This window comes from Patella vulgata, chromosome 1 (assembly GCF_932274485.2).
Source record: "Patella vulgata chromosome 1, xgPatVulg1.2, whole genome shotgun sequence".
Classification (NCBI taxonomy): domain Eukaryota; kingdom Metazoa; phylum Mollusca; class Gastropoda; family Patellidae; genus Patella; species Patella vulgata.
This window is the reverse complement of record NC_065879.2, coordinates 14,476,071-14,485,135: the sequence shown is the minus strand read 5'-3', so window position 1 is coordinate 14,485,135 and position 9,065 is coordinate 14,476,071. Positions and strand designations below refer to the sequence as shown.

The following is a 9,065-nucleotide window of genomic DNA, read 5'->3' as shown; positions in this document are numbered from 1 at the left end:
GTTACTTCTATTAAAAACTGCAGTGCATTTCCGCAGTTTTGTATTGTTTCTGAATATCCCCTACTTTTTTGAAGATATTACGCTTAAAGGCTCGTTGCGTCTTCGCATTTTCGCTAAAATACCAATTCCCTCACTTCTTAATACACGCTAGTTAATATGCACTAAGCTGATTATTTCACTTTACTGTTCTCGAGCAGCATAGATTATTGAATTTTGAAAAACTGAAATTTTCGTTTACGTGATAACACGCGGATGTACGGATTAAAGGGGCATTGGCAGTGAAATACCGTATTGTGAGTAATAGAGTTTATTTTGGACGTTTGTATCCAAGGGCTACTATTCTGTGTTGGGAAATAATATCTTCAGCCTTATTTTTAATTGTTGGTGTTGAGACTACTATGCAACAAGATGGTGTCACTTTACCTTGCCCTTAACCTCTTGCACGCCAAGGTGTTTATGTGTTTTTCGTCCCCACCCAACGACTAGGCACACTCTGCTGATCAAGTCCACACTCGCAACCTCTGAGAAGTGAAATCTTCGAAGGGATTTGAACCCTAAACCTTACCCACCAGACCAGTGAAATCACGTCTAAGGAGCATTGTCCATAGACAATACCTATCATCCCACTCACTATCGACTAAGTCCAAATATTTATCTACACCAAGATTGAAGATTGAATATTCTACTTTAGGCAAGGTAAAATGTGTCCCGACCAATTAAATGCTAATCATGGTCATCGAAAATTATTGTGTCTAAAAACATGTGACGGGCATTCATTTCCATAGTCCACAAAAATACTCCTTTTAATATCGTTTTAGCATGACATGTATAACTAACCACCTTTAGCTGGTCAATCATGAAGTGTCATAAATTAAGATAAGATTTTTCAAGAGGTGCAAGACGCATAAAGACTATTTACACACATTTAAAATACAGTTATGTATTTTATGAAGTTTAAAGATGCATTATGGAAGATTTAGATATAGGGCAAACAGTTCTCGCTATATATAGTTTAAAATATAGATAATGGAAAAGGAATATATTTAAACCTAACAGTCAAATTACTTTATTCTGAGCGAAGTTATGAATGTAAGTAGTTTTTATAAGAATAGTGTAGTCTGGGTTTCCATTGTTACGATAATAAATACAGTCTCGATTATCCACTTTTAAATTATATTATTAAATGGCGATCGATCGTGTTTTAATTCATTAAAATCATGACCAACCGATTGTCTAGAAGGATGATTATGTAACAAAATATATAATAAATAATCTATATAACATTTTAGGCCCAAAGAAAGACCCGCAATAGGCTTTTACATAATGCATCTTTAATAGCCTGGAATGATAAACAACGTCATAATTTATTGTCACTGTAATATATATAACACTTATAACACATGATACACTATCTCTAGTTACAACCACGGCTATTGGACAGATAATATGGTAATTTATAAAGAGTTGTCTTGAAATAATCGGGAATAATACGATGCTTATTTGTGTCATTCTATTGTCTATTCATTGGGCGCATGGAGAACATACAGGTTAGTTGATATTTCAACAAATAAAGAACAATAGGTAGTTGATATTTCAACAAACAAAAAAAAACACTGCCGTCAGTAGTCCTAAAATCGGTAGAATGCACTGAGACCCGCTTTCAATTTGAATAAGATTTAAATTCAAACAAATTTTGTATTACATTTCTGTTTCCCCATCTACACACCAGCTTTTGATGGTGTGGACCTGGAATGCTTTTGGAACAACTGGTACGATGTTCCATTAATCCTGTGACCTCTCCACGTGTTTGATTTTGTCGAATCCCCCCTTATCAATTTGTATTTTTATCGTGGACCGTGGTGCCTTGCTTTACTTAATCTCCTTTATATTCTCAATTTCGGTTGGGTGGATACGATGCTGCGATATTCTAGTTCTCAAGTTAGCTTCTATACTAGTACACTAGTTTCGATTTTTAACCGCCCATCATGTTCTCGGTCATTACGTCATAGCCCTCATCTGGTGACATCGTTCTACCACATTAGGATACACACCGATGTCAAGTATTAAGTAGAACATTCTTCGTGTATGAAGTACATTCATTCTTATTAAAACACAGATCCTATTTCGTTTCATTTTTTTTATAGTTCAGTGTGTCATTTTGCTTGTTTTTACTACACTAGGATCTAGAAGAATTATTATATAACCCGCTTTCTGATTGATGTGAGGATTAGCCAATGAAACGGTCTGTTGCGACGAGTTCTTGGTGTGCGGTGCATGGACTGTGGGTATCCCACTAAAAACATTAACGCTGATTGGTTAATCAAATGTCTGACATCATAGGGTTAAAAGCCGCTGGTGTGAACACTGACGCGACCTCCCACTACACCCTGTCAGATCGTCATGCAGCGAGGGCCATTGAGAGCATACAAACGAAACGAAATATAGATTTTAATTTGATCGGAGTACACTTCACTGGTCTCCACACCAAACGCCATTATATTATAATGATTGGCATTTAAAATTCGACAGCAAAGAACTGCCCCGATATACAAATCATATTTATTTTAATAATCAGATCCCTGTGTATCCCACAAACTGTTGATAGATGATGGTGGGAGAAGTGGTCATTGTGATCTGCAGTATGACGAATGCGACAGATATATAGAGGAGAGCTGGTATCGAGTTGCAACAAATGAGGATTCGAGGCTGACTATACCACTCTCATGTGTTGATGTGCTGAAATGTGGTACCGTCTACCCAATTTGGATGAACGGTAAATAGCTTTTTTCAGTATAATAAATATAGTGACCAATGCGTATATGATTCAAAATACATTTTACCAAAGAACAGATTGAAATACAATGGCATTATTGTTGTACCGTTGTTTCTATAAAGATAATCAACGACAAATGAATAGGAATCTTAAAGTAGCTAAGTCTCCAACTCAAAATAACCCCAAGTCATCAAAATTGATGTTGTGATTTTACCTGAAAAAGATGAGCTTCTGATATCCAATATTTAAGACAACAAACATTTTACATCGTGTACCATATTGCGTTTCAGCGCCAATTGTAATAAGAGACTCGAAGAACGAGGCTAGACATATTCCATGTCCAACGGTGACCCCATATTCTGATCTGGAGAGCATGCACAATAAATAACTCCAGTGTAAACTGGAATAACCAGGCGCTAGAGATTGCAAATCGAATGAGACATAACTGATTTGAAATTAGAGTAAAAACGGAAACGATTGTATGGAATTCAGTTTATATACATTCATATTACATTATTATATGCTTTGAAAATATCTAGGTCCCAAATATTAACGATTTAGCTCCTTTAAAATATTTAAGACATTTAAACTTTTGTCAATGCCAATATGTCGATTACGTCCATTTTGAAATGTCAACAAAGGGTTTTCGGTAGTTTCAAAGTCTTATTTTACAGGCAGCCTACCTACCGTAAATGAAGGAAATGTGACCAAAACAGCTTGCGTATCGACACAAGATTCTTGCTGCCACCATTCCTACAACATAATGGTTAAAAACTGTACTTACTTCTACGTCTATTATCTCATTCGTACAGCAGGATGCCCAGAACGCTACTGTTTTGGTGAGTGTATCATGTGCAGGAAAAACGTTGTATTTCGGACAATGCAATTGTCAAAACTATTGAAATATATGCTTAAACCATAAATCACCTGCAACATTTCTTCTGCAGCGAGTCTGATGTCCAATATATCGCCCCTCCCCCCTTGTTACTTTGCACAAATATAAGAATGGTTAAGGAATGCGACGCTAGTCACAGATGATGAATATGGGACTGTACAGTGCAATAAACGGTTACGGCCAGCCCCGGATCCATTCACTTAATCTGATATGTACGTTTGTTTGTGATTCCTGCATATTGTGTCATAATTGTCGGTAGTTTTCTTTTGTGTTGGTTTGTCTGATGCAGCCCCCACCCCCCTTGCACTGCATATTAGAAATACATTCTGACCTGTGCGGACTGGCGCCTCAATGATTCAACCATAATGTCAAATATAAAGAAGGCGACGAAATTACCATTAACAGTTCACCTTATTAAGAATAGCCATGATTAAAGTATGTTGGCTTTTAATTATGAATGTCGATTAACCACCATAAAATAAAATGCATGCAATTGCTAGAGTAAATAAAATATCATTGGAGCGTATATATTGCCCTTTTCAAACTAGATTTACTACCCGGACACATTATTTAATAGCAGTTCAAAATCCATTTCTCTGACTAAAAATAAGATTGTATCGTTGAAGGTGACCACAACCAGTGTCCGACCACAACAACCAGCACTACCACTACACCACCACCGAATAGCCAATCAACGTCTTCTACAACTACTACTACAGGTACATGTTATTTCATTAGATGCTGTATCACAAAAGGCTTTATGCATTAACCAAGGTGGTGGGAACAATGAATTTTTTTTTTCTCATCCTCCCATTCCCACCTTATTCTACCGGTCCAGCCGTTCAATCACAACTGACTAGTTTGCCAAGCGTCCCTGGAACAACTGTCTGCGAAATCGCATCGGTGGAAGTGGACATTAAGGCCCACGAACATTAATAGCATACACTGTTGTCTTAATGTTTACCAAACCCAAATCATGTCTTATCGTACAACCAGACGACCGTTGACTGAATGACACGCGAACTAGTAGAGTGCTCAGGGGCCGATGCAGGAGTTTTGAAAAGGGTGGTAGTGCAAGAGAGTTTGTTGCGGAGCGAAGCGAGGCAATTCCATTTTTAACCTCTTTTTCTACCATTTTTTTTCCAGAATAAACCCGCGGCAAGTGAACGCAAGCGTCCACTGTCTTACATTTAAAGTTTGTGACACTTCGTATTTTCGACATTCCCGACAAAGAGATATAAATTGATTCTAGCTTTTTGAAGTTGATATACACAAATATACTTTTTATACGCCCACATTTTCATGTGGACGTATATTGTCGTCGCCCCTGTCCGTCCGTCCACAATTGTTTGTGAACAGTCTACAGGTCACAATTTTTATCCGATTTCAATGAAACTTGAAATATAGATTTATCACCCTAAGATCTCGGTTCCTTTCGATATTGGCATCTATCGGACCGTAACTTCGTGGATTATGGCCCCTCTTTGTACGAAAAATCACGTTTTGGGCTTGTAAACATAGTAGAGGTCACAATTTTTATCCGATTTTGTTGAAACTTGAAATGTAAGTTTATAACCCAAAGATCTCGGTTCCTGTCGATATTAGCGCATATCGGACCGTAACTTCCTGAATTATGGCCCCTGATTGTACGTAAAAACGCGTTTTTTGGCTTGTGGACCCTATAGAGGTCATAATTTTTATCCGATTTAAAAAACTGTATTACTATATCACCAATAAACCCTAAGAACGGTTGAGTTCGAATTTCGTGAAAATCGGACCAAAACTGACAGACAAAATCTTGGTTCCTTTCGATATTTGCGCATATCGAATTGTAATTTCCTGAATTATGGCCCTTGATTGTAGGAAAAATCACTTTCGTTTTAGCTTGTTTTCTATCCATCTCTGGAAAAGGCAGCCGCTAGTTAACATTGTATATAATACAATGACAGATCAGTAGTAGGTTATTTAATTTACAATATCTTTGGGCCTTCTCTTACGGTTTTGCAGAGAAAAAAAACACGACAAAGCAGACTAAAAAAGTGTAATTTGTTGCATGTTACATATAGCGTTTGACGTTTTTATTTCATGTTAGAACAGTATTGATTTAATACGGATAAAGAAACTAGATCGGACCCAGCCAAGATAAAATTGCATTTATACTACATCATACCTCACTTGTTAATAGTTCTAGATTTACATTAGAAATGTACATATTGTTTGTTTCAGCTTTCACCAACAAAAATCTTTCCTATCTGAATCCAGTAACATTTGTGTTCCTCGCTCTATCAATGTGTTTAATGGGAACTACAGTTGGTTTGGCTACCCCCTTTTTTCTCAGACACAGAAGGTGTGTTCATTTTAATTATCCATTTAAAGATGGTTGATGTAGAAGTATTTTCTGGCATCAAATTTTATATAAAATATTATTTAGACATTTATTCACATGCCACACCTAAAATCAAACCTCAGGTGGCCGAGATTTAAATAGATGTGAACTCTCGCGAGATTTACGTACCGTTACTACGATAATAAACGAGCTACGCTATATCTTCCACTTCCGTTACTTCTTCCAGAATAAAGTAATTAATTTCAATATGTTCATATTTCGTTATCTATATCTGAACTATTACAGCAAGCACGACCAAATCTTTACCGAAATCTTACATAATGCATCTTTAAATGAAAGAATTGAAACACGATTTGAAATTAATACTTATTAATTTTCTGGTGAAGACGGTTCTATGTACTAGGTAGAATCATAACAGGGAGATTCTCCATCTGGCAGCTCGTATGCTTTTGATATGTTTGTTTTCGGGGTAGGATTTTAGTTGTTTACAGACCACCATGTATACCACACGTTTCTTTACACTCTTCAATAATAAATAACGTAACATTTAAAGGTGCTTCTTGGTACTCATTGTTTTGTTTACTTTTCATAAAATGACGAAACAACTTTTTATATTTTTTTCAGAGAAAGGAAAATCGATAGTGAGCCTCCTTATACCATTTCACCACCTCCGCCATATTTTCAGAAACAGTCAACTGAACTCAGAACATAAACTTTTTATTTGTATACAGTATGATTATACATTAATGTGATTAGTATTAACTCATAATTTTTTTGATTGTAACTTTTAAAGATGTAACTTTCTAATAAAACAGTTATATTATCATTAAGGTTTAATCGTATGGGTGTAATTAACTACCTAAATCTTTGTAGTATTTAGGGTATATTTCTGATGTCCATGAACCGTACTTGAAAACACCATTCCTTAAATTTGATATTATTAGTATATATTACCATTAAAAGACATTTAATGTCCCAAATCAATGTCAAAGATTTTTTTTTTTTTTTTTGCAAAATTAAACATTTGTTCCGGAGCAGGTCAAAATTAGTTGGCACGGGTTTTACATACTTTCACTTATGATTTAGAAAACTTTACAACACACAACTAATTGCTGAAACCTGATATAATAATAGATATAAAACAAAATATTACACAAATATTATTAACCATTCACAAAATAAATATTTTTTTCAAAATCTACCTATTATTACATGGAAGTCGTGTGGCTATGTACTGAAAAGGGAATACCAAAAATCATCTAAAAAAATAGACGCCAAAAAAATGGACCGCCACGGTGGCAGCCATCTTGAATTCCAAAATACATGTAGTCATCAAAATAATCTATATTTATCCAATTTTTATACTGCTTTCCGACAGGGTATCAAGTGTATTATGTTGATATGCTATGTCACAGTCACATGCTATGTTTTAGAAATGCAAACTCGAAGATTGACAAAATTAGAAAGGCGTTTACTGATCATGGAGGCCTAAGTGATACAAATACGTGTATAATCGTGAGTTTAAGAGTTTTAGTCCGGATGACATTTTAAAGATCATGATATCCGCCAACAAAACGACATGCCCACTTGATCCGATACCATCCAAGCTATTCGTTCAACTTCTAGACATTCTGGGGGTTGGATGGCCGAATAGTTAGCACGTGCGCGCTGTATCATAAGGCCTGTCATTGAGTCAACTGGCGTGGTTTCGAATCCCTGGTTGTACGTGACAAAGAGTATGGTCGCCTGTCCAACCTCCTGGGTTTTCTCCGGGTCCCCCCGTTTCTTCCCACTTCTAAAGACCCCTACGCGCAAGCGTGTCGAGTAGACGTTAAACCCTATTTCAATCTCTTTCTCTAGACATTCTGCTTCCTGTTATTACTTTATTAGTCAACTTAAAGACCACGTAAAATCAAAAATCGAAATTTCATGTACGTATAGCCCATGGTTACTATATCAACTTTAGGGCAAGTTCACACCAATCTGATTAAGTGTCCGACACGCCAAAACGCTCTTCAATTTTTCAATTACGACCTTAATCCGGTTGATTGGCTGGTGACGTCACGGGCACTACACATACATTATCTATACAATATCTCACTGTCTGTACAATATAGCACTATCAATACACACAGCAAGTTGACAAGCGTCTGTTGACGGTTCAAGAAACACGTGACTGGCCTAATCATAATCACCGAATTATCGTCTTTCATTGATATAGCTTAGACATTTGTGATTGGAATATTTCTGAGTGAATTTAAAATGCCGTATCATTAGCGCATTTACCGGTAATTTGGATAACCCCGTAATACTTGATATCCCAAACTTATGTACAGAAATACAAATGGTGCTAGTCATTTGTCGATATATTCATTATTAGCTATATATAATAATAATAACCATTTATATACATAAAGAACAACTTTTATCGTACCTCCATTTCAAATTTACAGTGAATATTGGCCCATGATCACCGTGAAGGACCTCCCGCTGTGGTGACAATTAATTTCCAGGTTCACAGTCACGGCATCCATAACAGAATAGGCACACTTTTCTGGTCGATTCCGCGTGCGCCACCACGCATAAGGCAAAATCAGACTTGATAAATGTCGAAGGGTCTTACAGACCCTAGCTCGGATTCGAACCCTGAACATTCTAGCGGTTTTAGACATTTTGTCAATGTGAAGAGGCGATTGAACCACCACAACAGAACCAGCTACCAGTGAGCATTCCTCGCGGAAATGCTCATTATCACAGTCTCGAGATATTCACCTGACGGACGGACAGCTGCAGACAATGCTCACTGTCCACCTCAGATATCTAAACCATATTTTAACATCCTACGTCAATTAGGAGGAGATTTATTGTGTCCCAAATTCTCGACAACTGCTATGCTTATCATCGAATATTCTTGCTCTAATTAGAAGCAGGGTTACATTTAAATAAATCATTTATTTAAACCATATTTTATTCAACAAAATGAATTGGATTGAAGAACTAGCAAAGGCCTATATAAGTTCTTTCCACTTCGAAAGGCGGGGACAGAACAA

At 36.5% G+C, this 9,065-nt stretch overlaps 1 long non-coding RNA gene across 1 annotated transcript; it reads left to right on the top strand.

The window, feature by feature from the left end:
- The first annotated feature begins 4,315 nt into the window (after positions 1-4,315).
- LOC126823981 (uncharacterized) lies at positions 4,316-6,720 on the top strand. The gene is made up of 3 exons (XR_007681438.1): positions 4,316-4,387; positions 5,895-6,015; positions 6,640-6,720. It is a non-coding gene; the product is annotated as an uncharacterized LOC126823981 (long non-coding RNA).
- The last annotated feature ends 2,345 nt before the right edge of the window (positions 6,721-9,065 follow it).